The 25,846-nt window shown below is 36.3% G+C and overlaps 1 long non-coding RNA gene across 1 annotated transcript; it reads left to right on the top strand.

The window, feature by feature from the left end:
• The first annotated feature begins 3,608 nt into the window (after positions 1–3,608).
• On the top strand, positions 3,609–8,284 carry LOC127544696 (uncharacterized). Its single transcript, XR_007949516.1, has 2 exons — positions 3,609–4,335; positions 6,572–8,284. It is a non-coding gene; the product is annotated as an uncharacterized LOC127544696 (long non-coding RNA).
• The last annotated feature ends 17,562 nt before the right edge of the window (positions 8,285–25,846 follow it).

Genomic DNA, 25,846 nt, shown 5'->3' with positions numbered 1-25,846 from the left:
GTTTTGAGTTTTTTAATCTGTAAAAATAAGGTTGTTGGATTAGATAGTTTCCAAAGTCCTTTCCAGCTTTTGAACCTAAAATCATACTAAAATGCAACACTCTATTAAATTGAATAATCTTATAAAATCATCTTTTAAAAGTTCTATATGATCAAAACTTCCCTTGCCTTGGGTTAGAGCTCTGGTTATCTCATCCCTAAAACAATCCCAATAGTCTTTGGACAGATAATGCCATCTTCATCCAGAAAAAGGATACTGAATGTAAATCAACACATGCTATGTTCACTTCTATTTTTTTTTCTCTCTCCCACGGTTTTTCCCTTTTGGTCTGATTTTTCTCTCCCACCATGATTCATAAAGCTCTGTGTATTAAAAATAAATAAATTTACTACAATGGAAATAGTCCCTGCATAGATGGACCACGAGATTCCTTCAAACTGCAAGAATCTGAAGTTTTGATATTTTTTGTATATTTGATGAAGTTATTTGGGTAGGCCATAGAATCCTTGGAGAAAAGTATATAATATAAAGTGAGAGAGACATATTAGTTTGGACTTTATTCTCTGAGTAATTGTGAGTTACATACTTTGAACAGGGAGAGTAATATGGTCCAAGTTAGGGTTTTTATTTTGCTTTTTTTATTTAAACTTTCTAATTTTCAAAAGATACGCATAGATAATGTTTCAATATTAACCATTGCAAAATCTTGTGTTCCAGTTTCACCCCCTTCTCCCTACCCACTCCCCTAAATAGCAAGTAATCCGATATATGTTTTTTGTTTTACATTTAAAATTTGTTTTATTTAATTTTATTTAAATCATAAGCATTTATTTTCTCCCCCTTCTACATCTTTTCCCATCCACAGAAAATAAAACAAAATAAAACAAAAAAATCTGTGTAACTAATGTCAAGCAGAACAAATTCACAAGTAATATTCAAAAATATGTTTCATTCTACTTCTTGATTCCATCACTTTTTTTGAAAAGAACTATGTTGCATGCTTCATCATTGGTATTCTGTAACTATCCTTCATCATTGTCTAAGTCAGAGTTCTTTCAAAGTTGTTTCTCTTCCTAAGGTTATTATTGGATCAATTACCCTTCTGGTTGTAGTCACTTCATTCTGTACTAACTCATACAAGTCTTTCAGGTTTCTCTGAAACTGTCCCTTTTGTTATTTCTTTTTTAAAAAATTATTTATTATAGCTTTTTTATTTAGAAAACATATGCATGGGTAATTTTTCAACAATGACCCTTGCAAAACCTTTTGTTCTAAATTTTCCCCTGCTTTCCTTACCTCCTCCCCTAGAAGGCAGGCAGTCCAATAAATATTAAATATGTTAAAATATATGTTAAATTCAATATATGTATACATATTTAGACAGTTATCTTGCAGCACAAGAAAAAATGGATCTAGGGGGAAAAAAACCTGAGAAGGAAAATAATAACCTAAAGAGTATAAATGCTATGTTGTGGTCCACATTCAGTTCCCATCATACTCTCTCTGGATGTAGATGGCTCTCTTCATTACTGAAAAATTGGAACTGATTTGAATCTCTCGTTGTTGAAGACAGCCATGTCCATCAGAATTGATCATAGTGTAATCTTCTTGTTGCTGTGTATAATGATCTCTTGGTTCTGCTAATTTCATTACATTATTACATCGATTCATATAAGTCTCTCCAGGCCTCTCTGAAATCATCCTATTGGTCATTCCTTACACAAAAATAAAAATCCATAACATTCATATACCATAATTTATTCAGCCATTCTCCAATTGATGGGCATACATTCTGTTTCTAGTGTCTAGTCACTACAAAAAGGGCTGCCACAAACATTTTTACACATATGGGTCTCTTTCCCTCCTTTAAGATATCTTTGGGATATAAGCCCACAGTTTGATAACTTTTTGAGCATAGTTCCAAATTGCTCTCCAGAATGATGGTATCAGTTCACAATTCCACCAACAATGTATCAGTGTCTCAGTTTTCCCACACCCCCTCCAACAATGGTTATTATCGTTTCCTGTCATTTTAGCCAATCTGAGAGGTGTGTAGTGGTATCTCAGAGTTGTCTTAATTTGCATTTCTTTGATCAATAGTGATTTGGAGCACCTTTTCATATACCTAGAAATAGTTTCAGTTTCTTTGTCTGAAAATTGTCTGTTCATATCCTTTGACCATTTATCAATCAGAGAATGGCTTGATTTCTTATAAATTTGAATCAATTCTTTATATATTTTAGAAATGAGGTCTTTAAACTTTTCCCAGTGTAGTGCTTCCATTTTAACCTTGTCTACATTAGTTTTGTTTGTACAAAACCTTTTAAATTTAATATAATCAAACATCTATTTTATGATCAATAATGATCTCTAGTTCTTCTTTGGTCATAAATTCCTTTCCCCTCCACAGGCCCGAGAGGTAAGTTCTAATTTATTTATAACATCATTCTTTATGTCTAAATCATGAACCCATTTTGACCTTCTCTTGGCAAAGGGTATTAGGTGTGGGTCAATGCCTAGTTTCTGCCATACTAGTTTCCAATTTTCCCAGCAGTTTTTGTCAAATAGTGAATTCTTATCCCCAAAGCTGGGGTCTTTGTGTTTGTCAAACGTAGATTGTTATAGTAATTGACTATTTTGTCCTGTGAACCTAATCTATTCCACTGATCAACTAGTCTATTTCTTTCTTACCCAGTACCAAATGGTTTTGATGACCATTGCTTTATAATATAGTTTTACATCTGGTAAAGCTAGGCCACATTCATTTAATTTTTTAAAATTAATTTTTCATTAATTCCCTTGAAATTATTGACTTTTTGTTCTTCCAGATGAATTTTGTTGTTATTTTATTAGGTCAGTAAAATAGTTTTGTGAAAGTTTGGTTGATATAGTACTAAATAAATGAATTAGTTTAGGTAGTATTGTCATCTCTATTATATTTGCTTGACCTATACAAGAGCACTTGATATTTTTCCGATTGTTTAGATCTGACTTTCTTTGTGTGGAAAAGATTTTGTAGTTTTTACTCAGATTGTTCCTGACTTTCCCTTGGCAGATAAATACCCAAATATTTTATACTATCAACAGTTATTTTAAATGGAATTTCTCTTTATCTCTTGCTGCTGGATTTTGTTACTGATGTATAAAAATGCTGATTATTTACATGGATTTATTTTGTATCCTGAAACTTTGCTAAAGTTGTGGATTATTTCTAATAGCTGTTTAGTTGATTCTCTGGGGTTCTTTAAGTATACTATCATATCATCTGCAAAGAGTGATAATTTGGTTTCCTCATTACCTACTCTAATTCCTTTAATCTCTTTTTTTTCTCTTATTGCCACAGCTAGCATTTCTAATATAATATTAAATAGTAATGATGATAGTGGGTAACCTTGTTTCACTCCTGTTCACACTTCATTCACTTAGGAATGGTTCTAGTTTATTCCCATTATATAAGATGCTTACTGATGGTTTTAGATAGATGCTACAATTTTAGGGAAAGGTCCACTTATTCTTATACTGTCTAGTATTTTTAATAGTAATGTGTGTCAGCTTTTATCAAATGCATTTTCTGCATCTATTGCATTAATCATATGGTTTTTGTTAATTTGGTTATTGATATAGTCAATTATGCTAATAGTTTTCCTAATATTGAACCAGCCCTGCATTACTGGTATAAATCTTACTTAGTCATGGTGTTTTATCCTGGGGATAATTTTCTGTAATCTCTTTCTGTTGAAAGCCGAAGGTCCCCGCCCAGGTGCCTTTCTCATGACCCCAGCCCAGATGCCTTTTCCCCACCCCTTGCTGCAACAGAATCGCGCAGGTGGTCAAACAATTTTGAGAACTGCAACCGGGCAAAACGGTCTTGAGAATCAATCTTGAGTTGTCACCACACTATGTTCCTGCTCACTGGACCAGCTATAGCCCATGTTCTTTTCCCAGACCCTACCCTACTTCTCTTTCCCATGCTTTTGCTATATAAGTTGTACCCTGAGAGCAATAAACTGAGACCTTGGCAACAATCAGCTTGGTCTCCCTCCTCTTTCTCGCCCGTTTCTCTTTCAGGCTGGATCCTCCTCGATGCCCCCATGAGTAACTAAAGTCCCGCCAGTCGGGACAGGTGGCGCCCAACGTGGGGCTCGAGGCATGGACCCTTGCCAGACAGACCCCGGAGAAGTCGTCGCGACCCCTGCTGTTTGAAGTTTCGGCCACTGAGAGGGACTCAGTAGAGAGCTGGACAAATTGCCAACACTTCCTAATGGCGGTTTGGCTGGCTCTCTGAGGAGCCCCCTTCCCGGCCCCCTCGCTGCTCACGAAGAGCCCCAGTCCTCGGTAAGTTTATTTTGTCTGTCTCATAAGAAATGGGCCATAAGTTGTCTAATGAACAGGCTTTTATAAAGGATTTCAAAGCCTCCCTCAGGGAAAGAGGAGTTAGGGTTAAAAAGAAAGATTTAGTTAAATTCTTTTTGTTTGTTGATTTAGTTAAATTCTTTTTGTTTGTTGATTTAGTTAAATTCTTTTTGTTTGTTGACAATGCCTGCCCTTGGTTTCTTGTGAATGGGCCAGACATCCATCCCAAAAAATGGCAAAGGGTTGGGAAAGATTTAAATGACAAGTTACAAAAAGAAGGCCCAGATGTGGTCCCTACAACTGCTTTCTCTTATTGGGGCTTGGAATTGGCACATAACGATCCTGCCAAACAACAGCTTTTGTCAGTCGCGGAATGTTGCCTCCGCCCCTTGTCTCCAACGGCCTCTGTAGCATCCACCCTCCCGGCCCCTCTCTGTAATCTTTGAAATGCCTACAGTTCAAAGAGATCCCCCTCTACCCTGAGAAGCCCCGCCCTCAGGCGAATCACTGAATTTCCCCATATTTACTAAGAATTCCGATAATGAAACCCTTGAGCCTGGGGAATAGCTGTGCTAGAGGAAGAGGCGGCCTGATGCAACAACCCTGACTGGGCCCCCTTTTCAGCAGGGTACGTGCAGCGGCTCCCTCCCTTGCAGTCCAGACTTGCGCGCCTGCCCTCTCCGCCCCTGCCCTACCCCCTACCACCCTTATTGAGACTAAAAAGCAGCTCTCTACTCAAATAAATGATCTCAGGGAGGCCCTTGACCTCCAACAGCAATTTGTTCAGCTCTCTATGGAGCTTTCTCCCTTGCAAAGCTCACTTTAAAAAATTGTCCTTCTCCTGGCTTCAGGCCCAGCGGCTGCCACACCCTTGCTGCCACATAAAACGGGCCCTATTATCAAATCAAAGAACCTGAAATTGGCCTTTATCTGCCAACTCCTTGTCTCTGCCCTCCAGGTATGAGGCCTTCTGATCTCTCCAGAAAAAATCCAAACCCCACCTCCTCAGCTGTTCTTAGGTTTTGAGCTACTTCCCAAAAAAGTCCTTTCCCAGAAACTCCAATTGCGAACAGACTGTTTGCATACTCTTAATGATTTTCAGAAACTTCTCAGCGATATCAATTGGCTCAGACCTTACCTAAAACTCACAATGGGGGAATTAAAACCTCTCTTTGACATCTTAAGAGGGGACCCCGATCCCCCCTCCCTGTGCTCATTCACCCCTGAGACACAAAAAGCCCTGACCACGGTAGAATGCACCATAAGCAAACAACACGTAGGATATTATGCCCCTAATCAACCCTTCTGGCTTCTCATATTCCCTACTCCCTTTGCCCCCACAGGCTTGCTCTGGCAACAAAAAGTCACGCCGCTTGCTGCCGCACAGCAGGCCCATGCCTTACATCATCTTACTGCCCATACTCTTAGGCTGAAATATTCTATCACTTGTGAACAAGCATGCCAGATCGTGCGGCAGTGCAAGGGCTGTCTAACCTTCTTGCCCGAGCCTCATTTGGGAATAAACCCCCGTGGCTTAGTCCCTGGTGATTTATGGCAAATGGATGTCACCCACCACCCACCTTTTGGTAAACTAAAATACATTCATGTTTCTATAGACACCTTTAGTGGCTTCATTTTTGCTTCTCTGCAGACAGGGGAAGCTTCCAAACATGTGATCTGTCATGTTCTTGCCTCTCTAGCTGTTGCCCCCAAACCTAAGATTCTTAAAACCGACAATGGCCCAGGCTATACTAGTTCCACCTTTAAACAGTTCTATGCCCAGATGGAAATCAAACACATTACTGGCATACCTTATAACCCCCAGGGTCAAGGAATTGTTGAAAGAGCTCATCAAACCTTAAAAAATATGATCTCAAAATTACAATCAGGGGAAGAAATGTTATACCCTAAAGCAGGTAATTTTAAAACTTTTTTAAATCATGCAGTGTTTGTGTTGAATTTTCTTACTTATGATATTGACAGTAAATCTGCCTTTGGCACTCATCCACAGCCAATACTTATGTACAGGCCATGTGGAGAGACCCTTTGTCCAACAGATGGCAGGCTCCTGACCCGGTCCTCATCTGGAGCAAAGAACACACCTGCATTTATGATTCACAAGCACAAAATGCCAGATGGCTCCCAGAGCATCTAATAAAACTTCACAAGCCACCCAGGGAACCCCCTGAGAAGGCCTTTTAATTGTGCTTATTTTCAGGAATCTACAAGATGAACACCCTCACCTTCGGAATTCTCCTCTGCTGGACCACTGTCTGGAATCCCTCCGATGCCCGCCCTACCGCCTATTCCCCCTACTCCCTCCTATGGTGGAATGTTTCGCCCTACCCTTCATAAGGGCCCCCCTTCTCCTGCCAAGCTCATTCTTTCCTTGATTAATACCTCTGTCCAAGCTGTTCGCAAGCTCAACAATACCCTCGTGGAAGATTGCTGGGTTTGTTATTCTTCCTCCCCCCCTTTTTATGAAGGCATTGCCCATTTTGGAAACCCTGTGTTTACCAATGACCCTTCCCCCTTATGTTGGGGAAGTGATAATAAGCATGGCCTCACCCTCAGTAAAATTACTGGCCTAGGACTATGCCTTTTAGGACCCAACATGCTGCCTCCTTTACAGCTAAGGGAGGTATGTGACCAAACCATTACAATTACTCCAGCCTTCACGTATGTGGCTGCCCCTAATGATTCATACCTCGCTTGCTCCTCCGGCCTGACCACATTTGTTGTTACAACCCACTTTGTCAACAAAAAGGATTACTGTGTGGTGGTCTCCCTCTTCCCCCACCTTACAATCCATGATCCGGATGACTTTTTAAGATTCTGGGAACGGAGAACAAAGGAAGAATGTTGTTTTTATACTGATAAGCTTGGCCTTGTAGAAAATAGTATACAAAAAATCAAAGAAAGCTTAGAAAAAAGAAAAGAGGGAACAACAAGAATCTTGGTATCAGAAGTGGTTTTCTACATCCCCCTGGCTTTCCACCCTCCTCCCTAGTCTTCTAGGACCCCTCGTAGGCATAGTGCTATTGCTTTCTTTTGGTCCATGGGCTTTTAACAAACTAACCAGCTTTGTTAAGTTACAGGTCAACTCGGCCCTGCAAAAACCTATTGCAATCCATTACCACAGTCTTGACACTCATGGATCTCATGAGGATCCCCCATCCTCCACTGTTGCCCTGAGGGCCTCCGATTTTCTACCTTGGCCATCAAAATTGAGTCCCCGTGGTATTTAAGGGTGTGGAGGCGCCTCCGGGAGACACAATCTCATTCATAATTTTCGGGCTATTGCTGTGGAAGAGCCAATGATGGGAATATTGTGGCCCCATGATCCAGGAACATCATACCTTACGCTGCAGGGATACCCAATGACGGGATTATTGTGGATCCGTTCTCCAGATGCACGCCCCTGCGGGTCTTTGCTGGGGTGCTGGGACGGATGCCGCCCACATAGCCTAAGACAGGGGACCTGCCTTTTCCTGGCCCTGAGGGCCTGGTTATTTAGGTACTGGATATGGATACAGGCCACATAGCCTAAGACAGGCCTTCCACCAGCCCTTGATAAAAGTTTTTCTTCTCTTTCTTTCTTTTCTCCTTTTGCCTTTGAAAGAAAAAAGGGGGACATGTTGGAAGCCGAAGGCCCCCGCCCAGGTGCCTTTCTCATGACCCCAGCCCAGGTGCCTTTTCCCCACCCCTTGCTGCAACAGAATCACGCAGGTGGTCAAACAATTCTGAGAACTGCAACCGGGCAAAACAGTCTTGAGAATCAGTCTTGAGTTGTCACCACACTATGTTCCTGCTCACTGGACCAGCTATAGCCCATGTTCTTTTCCCAGACCCTACCCTACTTCTCTTTCCCATGCTTTTGCTATATAAGTTGTATCCTGAGAGCAATAAACTGAGACCTTGGCAACAATCAGCTTGGTCTCCCTCCTCTTTCTCGCCCGTTTCTCTTTCAGGCTGGATCCTCTTCGATGCCCCCATGAGTAACTAAAGTCCCGCTAGTCAGGACATCTTTCCTAATATTTTATTTAAGATATTTGCATCAATATTCATTAGGGAGATTGGTCTATAATTTTCTTTCTCTGTTTTTGTCCTACCTGGTTTAGGTATCAGTACCATGTCTATGTCATAAAAGGAATTTGATAGTACTCCTTCATTCCTTATTTTTAAAAAATAGTTTATATAGTATTGAAGTTAATTTTTCTTTAAATGTATTCACATGTAAATCCATCTGGTTCTGGGGATTTTTCTTAGGTAATTGATTAATAGCTTGTTCTATTTTTTTTCTAAAATGAAACTATTTAAGCAATAAATTTTCTCCTCTGTTAATCAGGGCAATCTATATTTTTGAAGGTGTTCTTCCATTTCATCTAAGTTATCACATTTATTGGCATAAAGTTGGGCAAAGCAACTCCTAATTATTGCTCTAATTTCTTCTTCATTAGCTGTGAATTCTCTCTTTTCATTTTCAAGATTAACAATTTGATTTTCCTCTTTCCCTTTTTCTAATAGAATTTACTATAGGTTTATCTATTTTGTTGGTCTTTGCATAAAACGAACTCTTAGTTTTATTAATTAATTCATAATATCAATCATTAATGTATTAATTTATGATTGATTATAATTAACATCATTATTAATTAATAATGATATTAGTTATTATTAATTGACATAATTGACTATATCAATAACCAAATTAACAAAAACCATATGATTAATGCAATAGGTTGTTTACTTTCAATTTTATTAATCTCTCCTTTTATTTTTAGAATTTCAAGTCTGGTATTTGATTGGGGGGTTTTAGTTTGCTCTTTTTCTAGCTTTTTTAGTTGCAAGCTCAATTCATTAATTTTCTTTTCCTCTATTTTATGCAAATAAGCATCTAGAGATACAAATTTTCCCCTTATTACCGCACTGGCTGTATCCCACACATTTTGGTATGTTGTCTCATTATTGTCATTTTCTTTGATGAAATTATTGTGTCTATAATTTGCTGTTATAGTCATTCATTCTTTAAGATGAGATTATTTAGTTTCCAATTACTTTTTGGGCTATTTTTCCCCTGGCTTTTTATTGAATGTAATTTTTATTGCATTGTGATCTGAAAAGGATGCATTTACTATTTCTGCTTTTCTGCATTTGATTTGATTAGGATATATTATATCCTAATATATGGTTAATTTTTGTATAGATTCCATGATCTGCCAAGAAGAAAATGTACTCCTTTCTGTCTCCATTCAATTTTTTCCAAAGATCTATCATACCTAACTTTTTTAGTATTCTATTTACCTCTTTGACTTCTTTCTTATTTATTTTGTCATTTGATTCACTTAGTTCTTAGAGAGCAAGGTTGAGATCTCTTACTATTATAGTTTTGATATCTATTTCTTCTTGCAGCTCTCTTAACTTCTCCTTTAGCAATTTCCATGCTATACCACTTGGTGCATATATATTTAGTATTGTTATTGCTTCATTATCTATGGTATTCTTTAGCAAGATATAGTTTCCTTCCTTATCACTTTTAATTAGATCAATTTTTTGTTTTTGCTTGATCTGAGATCAGAATGGCTACCCCTGTTTTTTTGACTTCACCTGAAGCATAATAGATGCTGCTCCTTTTACCTTTACTTTGTATGCATCATTCTGCTTTAAATGTGTTTCCTGTAAACAACATATTGTAGGATTCTGGCTATTAATCCTGTCTGATAACCACTTCTGCTTTATGGGAGCATTCACCCCATTCACATCTACAGTTAAAACTACTAATTCTGTATTTCCTGCCATCTTTTTAACCCCAAATTATATTTTTCTCTTTCCTTTTTCCCTTTCCCTCCTCCCCAATATTTAACTTATAAGCATAACTTTCCTCAAGCAGTCCTCCTTTTTAAGAGTTGCCCCTTTTAATACCTTTCCCCTACTATTTTTATATCCCCTTCTATTTAGCCCACCCCTTCACTTTTTTGCCTTTCCCCTCCCACTTTTCTATAAAGTGAGAGAAATTTCTCTGTGAAATCAAACATGTTTAATATTTTCTCTTTGAGCTAAATCTGATGAGAATAAGATTCCTACAATGTTTATCCGCCTTCCTTCTTTCCCTCAAATATAATAGGTTTTCTTTGCCTCTTTGTGAGATGTAATTTCCCTAATTTTCCCTCCACTTTTCTTTTTTTCTGATCCAATCCTCTTTCCAACTCTAGTTCCTTTTTTATATTATAACAATAAAATCAAATTATACATGCACTCTCTATGTAGACCCATAACAGAAATACAGTTCTCAAGAGTTCTTTTTACCTTTTTTTGCTTCTCTTAAGTCCTATATTTGAAAGTTAAAATTTTTGTTTAGCTCTGATCTTTTCATCAGAAATAAATGGAATTAACCTGTTTCACTGAATGCCCATCTTCTTCCCTGGAAGAAAGTGCTCAGTTTAGCGGGGTAGTTTATTGTTGGCTGCATTCCAAGTTCCTTTGTCTTTTGGAATATCAGATCTAGGCCCTCTGATCCTTTAAGGTGGAAGCTGCTAGATCCTGGGTAATCTTTATTGTGGCTCCTCGGTATTTGAATTTTTTTTTTTTTTTTTTTGGTTGCTTGTAATTTGTATTTTTTCCTTGACCTGATAGTTCTGAAATTTAGCCACAATATTCCTTGGAGATTTAATTTTGAGGTCTCTTTCAGGATGTGTTCAATGAATTCTTTCAATAACTATTTTACCTTCTGATTCTATGACATTAGGACAGTTCTCTTTGATGATTTCCTGAAAAATCATGTCTAGGCTCTTTTTTTTAAAATCATGGTTTTCAGGGAGTCCAATAATCCTTAGACTGTCTCTCCTAGATCTATTTTCTAGTCAGTTGTTTTCCCAAGATACCACTGCATCATTCATTTCCATTTGTTCAGTTATGATTTTTAGTGAATTATTTTCTTCATTTACATTTTTTAAACTTCTTTTTGTATTTGTCCAATTGAGTTTTTAATTGACTTGCTTTGTTCTATGGAATTTCTTTTTAATTTCACAAATTCTGGTTTTTAAGGAGTTATTTTTTTCCCATTTCACAAATTCTGTTTTCTCTGGAGTTATTTACCTTTTCTATTTTACAAATTCTGTTTTTCAGGGAGTTGTTTTCTTTTTCCATTTTGTGAAATCTATCTTTTAATGAGTTATATATCTTTTCCAAACCCTTTTGCAATGTTTTTGTTTCTTTTCCCCATTTTTCTTCTAGCTCTCTTTTAAGATCCATTTTAATTTCTTTTAGGAGAGCCTTGTGTGGGGACCAATTTATATCACTCTTTGGGGTTTCATCTGGAGACAATCTGCTTTTAGTCTCTTCAGGGTTTGAAATCTGTTCTTCTCTTTCACCATAAAAACTATCCATGGATAGAGTTTTCTTTTCCTTTTTACTCATTAAAAAAAAAAAAAAGTTGGGAATCTGCTTTTAAGGCAAGTGAGGTTTTCCAAGCTTCTTCTATAAGATGGCAGCAAAGCAGCAGTGGCTGCACTGAGTTCAAGGTAACTAACTCCTGGTGCTGGGTGGGTATGTCCAGGTCCCTTGAGAATCTAGTGCTTCAGGGGTTCACTATTTACCTTTTGTGTTTGTGTTGTATGTTTTATAACTTCTCTACTTATTTACTGGCTTGCAACCAGGGCAGAGTAGCCAGCACTGTTGTAGAATCCTCTCCCTATTTTCTCTGCCGTGCAGAGTCTGCACTGTCCAGTGAGACTACACCTCGCTCTGAGTCTTCAGGTAAAATTTTAAAAGGAATTTTCTTAAATAATTCCTTGTTTTCCTTTTCTGTAACCTTTTGCAAAGATCTTATTTCCTTTTCTCATTTTACTTCTAACTCTCTTTTAAGATCTTTTTTGTGTTCTTCCAAGAGAGCCTTGTGAAATGGAGGCTGACTCTTATCACCATTTGGGGCTTCATCTGGTGTTGATTTGCCTTTAAGATTCTCAGGTTTTGAAGTCTGTTCTTCTCTTCCTCCATAATAGCTGTCTATGGTTAGAGTTCTTTTTGCTTTTTTTGCTAATTTTTTAAAAAAAAGTTGAGGTCTGCTCTTAATCCAAAGGGATGACAACCATTTTAGTTTGACCTAGGGAACCCTGACTGACTTCTGAGGCTGTGTAAGTGTAACCAGGTCCTGTGTTTTCTGGGCCTCAGAGGGTAGTATTTGCCTTTTGTATTTGCTTTTAGGTGTTTTACAGAAAATCTGCTTAAACACAGGCTTGCAACCAGAATAGAGTAGCTTAAGAGTCTCATAATAGGTTCCCAGGTGTACAGACACAGCAAAGCCTTGACTCTCTGCCCCAACTCCCTGCCCTGTATTCCCTGAACTTTGGTCTAGGCTTGGCAGCCTCTCTCCCTGCCTGATTGAAACAGACCTTTTCTGAAATTATTCCAGTATCTTCTTCTGGAAATTTGTTGTACTTCAAATATTTGAGGGGTCTGTCACTTCAAAACCACTTTGGTGGCTTAATTTGCTGTTAATTTGAGGAAAGCTCAGAGGAGGTGACATAGACACTTGTCTTTCTGCCATCTTGGCTCCACCGCCATGTTAGATTTTAAGATCACGGCTACTCTACCCAGAAAAACGTCGGACCTGGCCACACTTATTATCAGTATAGATAGAAGAAAAGCCTGAAGATGGGGTGGTCCAGGGAGAGCTTTGGGTTTATTCAGTTTAATGAGTTTCTTTTGCTTTGGAGAATATTAACAATGGGTAAGGTTTTGTATTGTATTGAGCCTAAGTTGGATTCTTTACAACTTTAGGGGGAAGCAATCAATCAAAGTTTACTTCAGTTTCCATTGGGAATGGAAGGAATTTGAACGACTTGCGATACCTTAAATTGAAAGGGGATTAAACTCCTCCATTTAGCTCTACTGGATAAAACTAGGAGCAATGTATATATGTGTGTGTAAATTGGTGGATGAAATAAATAAAATGAATGTTTAAAAAAGCATTTATTAGTTGTTTGCTAAATGCAAAGCACTCAGCAAAGTCTGGAGGTAAAGGTTTCTGCTGCAAATCAGATGGAAAGGTCCCTTGTCTTTAAGGTGTAGGGGCAAAGCAGATGGTCATACTTATTCTTTATTGTCACTTCCACTGATGAAGTTATATCCATTTTTGATATTTATCCTTCGGAGAATCCAAAGGACTTTTGTGGTAATACTTGTTTTTTGGTGTCTTTAGAAGGTGTGTGGCAGTAGCTCCTGCAGGAGTGATTTCCAGGATGCATTTCCATAGGGACAGTTTTCCTAGTATGATGGCTGTGGGCTTGGGAATGCAAAGTATTGTTTTTCCAAAATTTGGGGATTCAGGATCATGAACTGAGATTTACATGGATCTGAAAGGAGATGGTAGTCAAGTTGGTGTTGGTGGTGACAGTTGCTTAGCATATATTGTCTTTGTTCCTGTCGCAGAGTAATCTGTTGCTTTAGTTAGGCTGCCCTATGAGTGACAGTTGGTGACAGGTGATGGAGATGGTTCATGTCTTCCCTACAGGAAGGGTATGTGTGTGTGTGTGTGTGTGTGTGTGTGTGTGTGTGTGTATAAAAGGGCAGATTTTGCCTTAAAAGAATAATTCCTATTAATCAGCCATCCTACAATGGATTAGAGGAATGGAGATTTAGAGATGGAAGGATCTTAAAGTTTGTGTGCTAAACCTCCCTGTTATTAGATCAGGGAATTTAAATGACTTCCCAAGGTCATCCAAGTAAGAAACCTTCAAGATGTGATTTTAACTCTTGGGAAAGAAAGAGATCCTTGTTCCTGGAGATATCCAATGCAATGTGGTAGATAACCCCATTCTAGGTGTTAGTATCCTACTGTTAAGTCAATGGAACTGATAGAAACAATGCTTATTGGCTCACACATTAGAGCAAATCCTTATAAGGTATTAAGTCACTAGAATTGATAGAAACAATGCTTACACCTTTGAGAGTTCACACATTAGCTCACACATTAGTTCACAAGTTTGGGAGATTCACAAGTCAGAATTCAGTATGAAATTCACAAGAATGAGATTCACACCTCCCATAATCCCACTCTCAGAGGAGGAGTCAACCTTTGAGTTTGCCTTTAAAAGAGCATAAAAAGGAGCTGAGTCAGGGGAGTCAGTTCAGTTCCAGGGATTGACAGAGTGAGAAGAGGGTGGGAGATTGAGAAGCCAGGAGTTGGAGTTGAGCTAAAGCCAAAGGACTAGCAACGAGAGCTCTCGGAACCAAAGAAAGCTAACTGGGCTATTTTGGAAGAGACAATAAAAGATTTGAACTTTTATCAGCTGACTGTATTTGAGGTGATTATTACTTGGAATTGAAACTAAGGCTGCCTCCAGAAAACCTCCCCAAGAAACCTGCTCCCAGAGAACCATCATATTATACAAAAGAAGAGAACACCACACTAGGGAAACTGTAAAAAAGTATTTGCTCAGGTGGGGATGGGAGGGCATAGATTTTAACACTTGATGGTTTTGTTAGCTAGTCTACTAGGGGGGAGGGACATTGACATTACAATTTCCAGGGATGAAATCTGGGGAGTTGTCAATGACATGCCTATTGACTGAAACGGTTTTGTGGATCAGATATGTGTTGCAGCAGGAGGGCCTTCAGATATGTTAAATAGGCTACACTGAGACTCTTTTGGTGTCTTTAGTACCAGATCTTTAAAGTAAATTTCTGGGAACTATTAAAATCATCAACAGAAAGTGCAACAGCTTCTTGAAGAGACTAATGTTTGAGATAAACACCTGTGATAACTAGAGCTCCTTAGGGCTTCATGGTGGTTCAGAGAGGTGGTTTGGGGTAAGCTGTGAATCACTGTGCCAGTTAGCAGGAGTTACACTGTGATTCGTTCTCAGTGGGATTTAGTAAAAAAATGTTAACCTCTGCAGCCATGGTGTATTAATTGCTAAGAAACTTGTGCTCTCATTATAAGGACCTATTTGTTCTATGTAAGGAATCAGCATCACAAATGCTCAGGGGCCAGCTAGTTTTTGCTGTTTCTGAGAAGGAATTTCCTTGGCTATATACTGAACAAGTGACTTTCCTTGGCCACATACTAAACAAATGCCCAGCTACTCTTTGCTTGAAGGGAGCCCACTATTTCCTAAGATGGTCTATGTAGTCTTGAATAGCTTGAAGTGTTGGGAAGTTTTTTCTTCTATCAAGTCTAATGTTGCTTCTTTGAAGTGTTCCCAGTGTTCCCACTCTTACTTCTGTCCTTTGGAGATGAGCAGAACTAGAACATTTCCCCTTCCATGGGACAACCTTACAAATATTAGAAGACAGCTATCAGATGTGTCCTCTGACTTCTCCTCTCTAGGTCAAACTCTGTCAGTTATTTTATCATTTCTTCACATAGAATGACATGAGTCAAGATGACTGGTGTCCAGGGTGTTGTGAAAGATCTTGGCTTTTTTAGATTAAGGTCTTTCTCAGGTTTTAGTTTGCATAAGGTATTAACCCTTTAATGGCTAAGAGAGAAAAAATGGTCTCATTTGCCATCACAAAAGAATCAGTCTGAGAAGGGAAGACCCTCAGAGTTTCTAGCCAGAACAAAAAGCAATTTCTATTTTACAATCACTCAGAGCCACAAGAGAGATTGGGATCTATTACAAGCCATTCAATGAAAGCCAGAATGATTTGGGTTTAAAGTGTCTCTTTGAATCCTAATGAACTTTTTCTAAACCTGCTTTTTTCAGAGCTATATTCAAGAAATCATAAATTAAAACCATGCAAAACAAAGAGTTAATTGTCTCACTTTACAAAAAGCTAAAAAAAAAAGGATATTAAAAAATCAATCTTTCAAATCATAATATTCCTTAAAATATATGACCAAAAATATTCCTTTGGACAGAGCACCCATATGTGATGATTTTATTCTTTATATGCATTGAAGGAATAAATTTGATGAAGGAAGAAGAAGAAAGAAAGAAAAAGAAAGAAAGAAAGAAAGTAGGAGCAGGAAAAGGAGAAGGAGGACTAGGAGGATGAGGAGAAGGAGAAGAAGAAGGAAGAAGAGGAGGAGGAGGAAGAGAAAGAAGAGGAGGAGGAAAAGAAGAAGAAGAAGAAGAAGAAGAAGAAGAAGAAGAAGAAGAAGAAGAAGAAGAAGAAGAAATATCTAATTCAAATTGTGATGAAATGGATGGCCTTAACCTTTTTAAACAAAAGTACAAATAAAGTCTAGATCCAGTAATATCTTAGTTTAAAGATGGCTCCAGGCATTTATTAGCAGTATAACTAGGGAGATCATTTAATTTCTGTTTGACTTACTTTCCTCAATTGTAAATTTTTATAATCATTATAATTTTCTTGGCAGAGTGTCTGGCACATAGTAAGCACTATATAAATGTTAGCTGTTATCATTCTCCTCATAACCATTAACCCCACTGTCATCATCTGATTCAAGTCTTGATATACTGTTACTTTCCCAGTCCTGGCTATAGCTCTCTTAGGTGATCTAAGATTGTATTAACTTTCTTTTTTAGAATTAGGATTAAGTGACTTGTCCAGGGTCACATAGCTACAAAGTATTACATGTCTGAGGCCAGATTTCAACTCGTGTCCTTCTGACTTCAGTGCTAGTGCTCTATCCACTATGTCATAGAGCTGCCCCTGTACTAACTATCTTAAGTCCCATATTGAGCTTGGAAGTTCATTAAGACTCCAAAATCTAGGGGCAGAGCCAAGATGGTAGATAGTATATAGGACTTTGCCTGAGCTCTTTCTGGCTTATCTCAGAATCAACACTAGGTCAAATTTCTGAACAAATTTTGGAGTGACAGAATCCACAAATATTTGGACTGTAACAAATTTCCAGCAGAGGATATCTTGGAAGAACTTCAGGAAAGGTTTGTCATAATAAAGCAAGAGGACAGCAGCTCTGTGCAGACATGGTATAGGGAAACCCAGTGTGAATAGGCTCCTGTGGGGAATATAATGAGAGGTGCTTTGCTAAGATATAGCAGCATTGGCTATTTCATCCTTGTTCAGAAGCCAGCAGATTAGTGGTGAGACCTTCAATGCAATTGCAGAAGGCAAATAGTAAGCCCCTGAAACTCAACAAAACAGGTTGAACTTGGCCAGGTCTACCCAGCTTCGGGAGGAAGCCAGCCGCACCACCTGCTCCAGGGCAGTGTAAAAGCACCCTGTAGAAAAAGTTTGGGACAAACTTCTCTGTGCCTAGGAGCAGACCTCAACTTTTAAAAATGAGCAAAAAGGTAAAAAGACCTCTGAACATAGATAGCTATTATGGAGACAGGAAAGAATAGACCTATACTAAAGGCAAAATGCCTCCCCAAATAAAGCCTCAAAAGGGGATATAAACTGTCCTCAACTCAAATGGCTCTCTTGGAAGAATTAAAAAAGGATCTAAAAAGAGAGTTAGAAGAAAAATGATGAAAAGGTATAAGAGACACAGAAATAAGAAACATGGAAATTGTCTGAAGAAAGCAATTTTAAAAATGTGTTTGGTGAATGGGGAAAAATATACTGAAGAAAGCCACTTTTAAAGAAATAGATTTGGCAAACTAGAAGAAGATACCAACTCCTTGAAAAATAGAGTTGGTGAAATGGAAAACTAGAACAACTCCTTAAAAAATAGTAATGGTGAAATGGAAAAAAAGAACAAAACAACTTCATTAAAAATACAACTGACCAATTGCAAAAGGAGGTAAAAAAGATAATTGAAGAAAATAATTCACTAAAAATTAGAATTGGGCAAATGAAAGTGAATGACTCAATGAGACATCAAGAATCAGTCAAACAAAACCAAAAAAAAAAAAAAAAAGAAGAAGAAGAAGAAAATGTAAAATACCTCATTGGAAAAACAACTGACTTGAAAAATAGAGAAAGGAGAAACAACCCAAGAATTATTGGTTTACCTGAAAATCATGATGAAAAAAAAAGAGCCAGGACAATATCTTTCAAGAAATCTTCAAGAAAAACAGCTCCAATATCCCAGAACCAGAGGGAAAAATAGCCATTGAAAGAATCCACCACTACCCCCAAAAGGAAGCTCAAAATGAAAACTTCAAGAAATATTGTAGCTAAATTCCAAAATTATCAGATCAAGAAGAAAATATTACAAGCAGCCAGAAAGAAACAATTCAAATATTGAGAATCCACACTCAGAATTACCTAGGACTTAGCATCTTACACTTTAAATGATTAAAGGACCTGGAATATGATATTTCTGGAGGGCAATGGTTCTTGGACTATAGCCAATAATCACCTATCCAGAAAAACTATGCATTATCTTTTAGGGAAAAAAGATGAACATTCAATGAAATAAGGGATTTTCAATTATTTTTGATGAAAAGTCCAGAGCTGGATAGAAAATATGATCTTCAAACACAGAACTCAAGAAAAGCCTAAGGAGGTAAAAAGAGAAGAAAAAATAGCATGTTGTTTAAAGATTAAAATGTTTGCATCCCAACATGGGAAGATGATATGTGTAACTATTGAGATTTGTGTCTTTGTTAGGGCTATACTCTGAGAGTGTACTTATAAGTTGACTTTAATGTGATGATATAAAAAAGAAACAAGGGTGGAATAGCAATTGTACTGTAAGAAGGGAAAAAGGAAACTAAGATGGGGTAAATTATATGACATGAAGAGACAAAAAAGACCAAGTTCAATTGAGGAAGAGAATGGGCATGTGTGACTTAATCTCCTTGGATTTACCTCAAATAAAGACTATCATACACATTTAATTTAATGTAGAATTTTGTCTCACTTTATAGGAAAGTAGGAAGGAAAAGAGGAAAAAAGGGGAAGGCTAATAGAAGTGAGGACAGAAATAGAAGGAGAAAAGGATATAAGAAAGGGGGAAGGGACTGAAAAAAGGGCAGGCAGATTGAGAGAGGTGATAGTCAGAAACAAAATACTGGTGAGGAGGGAAAGGGGGAAAGGAGATAGAAAAGCATATCTTGGAAAATAGAATGGTGGGATATTCAGAGTTAGTAATTTTAACTGTGAATGTGAATGGGATGAATTTTCACATAAAACAGAAGTGAGTAGCAGCCTGGATTAAAAGTCAGAATCTTGCAATATGTTGTTTATATGAAACACATTTCAAGCAGAGAGATACATTGATCAGTAATGAACAGAACCAGGTACACCCAGTGAAAGAATACTGGGAAATTAGTATGAACCACAACATAGCATTTCTACTCTTTCTGTTATACAGAGAAAATATAAAAGGCTGAAGAAGAATCTATTATGTTTCAGCTGAAGGAAAAAAAAAATCAGGGATAGCGATCCTTATTTCAGATCAATCAAAAGCAAAAAAAGATCTAATTAAAAGACAAAAAGAAGGAAACTACATTTTACTAAAGGGCACCATAGATAGTGAAGTAATAACAATAATAAACGTATACACACCAAGCTGGATAGCATCAAAATTCCTAGAGGAGAAGTTAAAAGAGTTGCAAGAAGAAATAGACAGCAAAACTATACTAGTGGGGAGTTCTCGAGCTCTCTCTATCATAATTAGATAAATCAAAACAAAATAAACAAGAAAGAAGGAAGTAAATAGAATTTTAGAAAAGTTAGATATGATAGTACTTTGAAAAAAATTGAACGGGGATAGAAAGGAATATACTTTTTTTCTCAGTACATGGAACATACACAAATTTGACCAAGTATCAGGGCAAAAAACCTGAAAATCAAATGCAGAAAAGCAGAAATAGTAAATGCATCCTTCTCCGATCATGATGCAATAAAAATTACCTGTCATAGAGAACCATGTAAAAATAGACCAAAATTAATTGGAAACTAAATAATCTAATCCTAAAGAATGAATGGATAAAACAACAAATCATAGAAATCATAGATTTATCCAAGAGAATGACAATAATGAAACAACATACAAAAATTTATTGAATGCAGCCAAAGCAGTTCTTAAGGGAAAATTTATATCTCTACTTACTTGAATAAAATAGAAAAAGAAAAGATTAATGAATTGGGTATGCAACTTAAAGAGCCAGAGAAAAAACAAATTAATAACCCTCAATTAAATAACAAATTTGAAATTCTGAAAATAAAAGGTAAGATCAATAAGATTGAAAGAAAACTAATGAATTAACAAAGCTAAGTTAGTTTTATGAATAAAACCTAACAAAATAGATAAACATGTAGTTAATTTGATTAGACAAAGGAAATAAGAAAATTAAATGGCCAGTATCAAAAATTAAAAGGGTGAATTTACTAATAATGAAGAGAAAATTAAAGCCATAATTGGGAGCTATTTTGTCCAACTGAATGCCAAGAAATCTTATAACCTAAGTGAAATAAATGAATCTTTTTTTATTATAGCTTTTTACTGACAAAACATATTCATGGGTAATTTTTCAACATTGACCCCCTTCCCTAGATGGCAGGTAGTCTCATACATGTTAAATATGTTAAAGTATATGTTAAATACTATATATATATATATATACACACACACACATACATACATATTTATACAGTTATCTTGCTGCACAAGAAAAATTGGATTTAGAAAGAAAGTAAAAAGAACCTGAGAAGAAAAACAAAAATGAAAAAAAATAATAACAGAAAGAGTAGAAATGGCTATGTCGTGGTTCATACTAATTTCCCAGTATTCTTTCACTGGGTGTACCTGGTTCTGTTCATTACTGATCAATTGGAACTGATTTGGATCCTCTCATTGTTGAAGATGGCCACTTCCATCAGAATTGATCCTCATATAGTATTGTTGTTGAAGTGTATAAGTGTATAAGTGTAAATAAGAGGGGGGACTGAATGGGATAAGGCGAGATCTTTCAAGACAGTTGTGAAAATCGAGTAAGGCTTCATCTATTTCAAAGTTTGAGTAGGCCTGAAGGACTTTAAGCAGTAAGTCAAGGGCATACTTAAAGTGTCTCCTCCCTGCTATTCTCCTAAGGGCATAGTTAAAGTCTCCTCCCTGCTATCTTCTTAAGGACAATAAAGTCTCCTCCCTGCTATCTTCTTAAGGACAATAAAGTCTCCTCCCTGTTATCTCCCTAAGGGCATACTTAAGCCCCCTTCTTGTTATCCTCCCTATTTGAGCCAAATATGGGCAACTATGTACTTATTGGTCAAGTTCAATTTCTTGGGTAGTTCACACATTTAGAATGTAAGATCCTCAGCCAATAAGGATGAGGTCTCTCCAGGCCTCTCTGAAATCATCCTGTCGGTCATTTCTTACAGAACAATAATATTCCATAACATTCACATACCACAATTTACTCAGCTATTCTCCAATTGATAGGCATTCATTCAATTTCCAGTTTCTAGCCACTACAAACAGGGCTGCCACAAACATTTTGGCACATACAGGTCCCTTTCCCTTCTTTAGAATCTCTTTGGGGTATAAGCCCAGTAGTAACACTGCTGGATCAAAGGGTATGCACAGTTTGATAACTTTTTGAGCATAGTTCCAAATTGCTCTCCAGAATGGCTGGATGTGTTCACAACCACCAATAATGTATCAGTGTCCCTGTTTTCCCACATCCCCTCCAACATTCCTTCTTTAATATCTCTTTGGGATATAAGCCCAGTAGTAACACTGCTGGATCAAAGGGTATGCACAATTTGAGAACTTTTTGAGTATAGTTCCAAATTGCTCTCCAAAATGGTTGGATCTGTTCACAACTCCCCCCAAAAAGCATCAGTTTTCCCACATCCTCTCCAACATTCATCATTAACTTTTCCTGTCATCTTAGCCAATCTGACAGGTGTGTAGTGATATCTCAGAGTTGTCTTTATTTGCATTTCTGTGATCAATAATGATTTGGAATACCTTTTCGTATGAGTAGAGGTAGTTTCAATTTCTTCATCTGAAAATTGTCTGTTCATATTCTTTGATCATTTATCAATTGGAGAATGGTTTGATTTCTTATAAATTAAAGTAAATTCTCTATATATTTTAGAGATAAGGCCTTTATCAGAACCTTTAGCTGTAAAAATGGTTTCCTAGTTTATTGCTTTCTTTATAATCTCATCTGCATTAGTTTTGTTTGTACAAAAGATTTTTTAATTCAATATAATCAAAATTTTCTATTTTGTGATCAATAATGATCTCTAGTTCTTCTTTGATCACAAATTCTTTCCTCCTTCACAGGTCTCAGAGGTAAACTACCCTATGTTCTTCTAATTTATTTATAATCTCATTCTTTATGCCTAGATCATGAATCCATTTAGATCTTATCTTGGTGTATGGTGTTAAGTGAAGATTAATGCCTAGTTTCTGCCATACTAATTTCTAATTTTCCCAGCATTTTTTGTCAAATAGTGAATTCTTATCCCAAAAGTTGGGGTCTTTGGATTTGTCAAATAGATTGCTATAGTTATTGACTATTTTGTCCTGTGAACCTAACCTATTCCACTGATCAACTAGTGTATTTCTTAAGCAATACCAAATGATTTTGATGACACTTGCTTTATAATATAGTTTTAGATCAAGTATAGCTAGGCCACCTGAAATGAATGAATCCTTAAAAAATATAGGTTGCTCAGATTAACAGAAGAGAAAATAAATGACCTAAATAGTCACATTGAAAAAGGATGAAATTGAGCAAGCTATTAATGAACTTCCTAAGAAAAAAATCTCTAGAAGCAGATGAATTTACAAATGAATTCTAGCCAAAATTTAAAGAATGTTTAATTCCAGTACTATGAAAACTATTTGTAAAAATAGAGGGGAAAGGAGCTGTACCAATTCCTTTCATGATGTTGTTATGATGCTGATACCTAAAGCAGATAGAATCAAAATGAAAAAAAAAATTATATACTAATTTTCCTAAAGAATATTGATGCAAAAATCTTAAATAAAATATTAGCAAAGAGATTAAAGCCACTTATCACCAGGATAATACATTATGACCAAGTAGTATTTATACAAGGAATGCAGGGTTGCTTCAATTATTAGGAAAACTATTAGCATCATTGATTATATCAATAACCAAATTAACAGAAATCATATGATTATAGCAATAGTTGCAGAAAAAACATTTGACAAAATTCAACATCAATTCCTATTAGAAAACATTAAAGAGCATAGGAATAAATTGAGTTTTCCTTAAAATGGTAAACAGCATTTATCTAAAACCATCAGGAAGCATCATATGTAAAGGGATAAACTAGAAGCATTCCCACTAGGTCAGGGGTGAAAGATGTTGCTCACTATCATCATTACTATTCAATATTGTATTAGAAATGTTAGCTTTAGCAATAAAAAAATTGAAAGAATTAGAGAAGGTAATGCGAAAACAGATACATGATGCATGCAAATGATATGATGGTACACTTAGAGAATCCTAGAGAATGAACTAAAAAACTAGTAGAAACAACAATTTTATCAAAGTTTCAGGATATATAATAAATCCACATAAATCATTGGCATTTCTTTATGTTACCAAAAAAGTACAGCAGCAAGAGATAGAAAGAGTAATTCTATTTAAAATAACTGTAGATAGATAGTATAAAATATCTGAGACTCTACCTGCTAAGACAAAACTAGGAACTATATGAACACAATTAAAAAAAAAACTTTCCACACAAATAAAATTAAATCTAGATAAGTGTAAGAGTATCAAGTGCTCATGGGTAGGCTGATTATTAAAAACGATAATTCTAACTAAATTAATGTGCTGATTCAGTGCCATACCAATCAAGGTCCAAAGAAGTTAATTTAGTGTTAGAAAAACAATAATAAAATTCATCTGGAAGAACAAAAGGTAAAGAATTTCAAGGGCATTAATGAAAAAAAATGCAAGCAAAAGTGGCCTACTGTACTAGACCTAAAACTATATTACAAAGCATCAGTCATCAAAATCATTTGGTACAGGCTATGAAATAGAGATTAGTGAAATAAGTTGGGTTCACAAGATATAATAGTCAATGACAATAGTAATCTAATATTTGTTAGGATTCCAGCTTCTGATATATGAACTCACTATTTGACAAAAATTGTGGGGAAAATTGGAAAATAATATGGCAGAAACTAGGCATTGACCAACACCTAACATCCTATACCAAAATAAGGTTAAAATGAGTTCATGATTTAGACATGAAGAATAGTACTATAAGCAAATTAGGAGAACAAGGGGTAGTCTAGTTTTCAGATCTGTGAACAAGGAAAGAATTTATGGCCAAAGAAGAACTAGAGAACATCATAAAGTGTAAAATGGATAATTTTGATTATATTAAATAAGAAAATGTTTTTGTACAAACAAAACCAATGCAGTCAAAATTAGAAATGAAGCAGAAAACGGGGGGAAATTTTTTACATTTAAGGATTCTGATAAAAGGCCCCATTTCTAAAATATATACAGAATTGACAAAATTTATAAGAATATGAGCCATTCTTAAATTGATAAATAGTTAAAGGATGAATAAAGCCATTTATAGTCATATGAAAATATGCTCTAAATTGCTATTGATTAGAAAAATGCAAATTAAGACAACTCTGAAGTACTACTACATATCTTTCAGATTGGCTAAGATGATAAGAAAAGTTAATGATAAATGTTGGAGGAGATGTGAGAAAACCAGGACATTAATATATTGTGGTGAAGCTGTGAACTGATCCAATCATGCTGGAGAGCACTTTGGAGTTATAACCAAAAGACTATTGAATTGTGCATACCCTTTGATATAGCAGTGTCTCTATTGGTTCTGTATCCCAGGAAGATCACAAAAAAAAAAAAAAAAAAAGAGGAAAAGACTCACATGTGCAGAAATGTTTGTAGCAGCCCTTTTGTAGTAGCAGGGAATTGGAAACTTAGTGGATGCCCATCAGTTGGGGAATTGCTAAATAAATTATAATATGTGAATGTAATAGAAAATTATTGTTCTGTAAGAGGCATAGAAGAAAACATCAACTAACTGATTTCAGAAAAGCCTGGAGAGATTTTGAACATGAGTAAAACCAAGAGAACATTGTATATAGCAACAACACATTTACATGATCATCAACTGTGTTGGATTTGACTTTATTCAATAATGAGGGGATTCAGGCCAATTCCAATAGACTTATGAAGAATAGAGCCATTTGAATCCAGAAAGAGTATTATGGGAATTGAATTTTGGATTACAATGTAGTATTTTCACCTTTTTTGTTGTTATTGTTTACTTGCTTTTTTTCTTTCTAATTTTTTCTTTTTTGATCTGATTTTTCTTGTGCAGCATGATAAATGTGGAAATATGTTTAGAGGAACTACACATATTTAACCTGTATTAGATTCCTTGCTGTCTAGGGGAAAGGCGTGGGAGGGAGGGAAGAAGAAAAATTTTGAACACAAGTTTTTACAAGAGTGAATGTTGAAAACTATCTTTGCATGTATTTTGAAAATAAAAAAAGTTATTATTTAAAAAAAGATTTCAAGATCTTTTTTTCCCCTCGGAAAATTTTCTCTAACCATATTTCTTCCATCGTTTGCTTATGAGGTTGTTGGTTTTTTTTTTTTTTTTTTTTTGGTAACGTGAGTGTAAAAAT

The sequence above is a fragment of the Antechinus flavipes genome, chromosome 1 (assembly GCF_016432865.1).
Source record: "Antechinus flavipes isolate AdamAnt ecotype Samford, QLD, Australia chromosome 1, AdamAnt_v2, whole genome shotgun sequence".
NCBI classification, from domain to species: Eukaryota; Metazoa; Chordata; class Mammalia; order Dasyuromorphia; family Dasyuridae; genus Antechinus; species Antechinus flavipes.
Note: the sequence above shows the minus strand (reverse complement) of the source record. Positions and strands in the feature narration are given on the sequence as shown.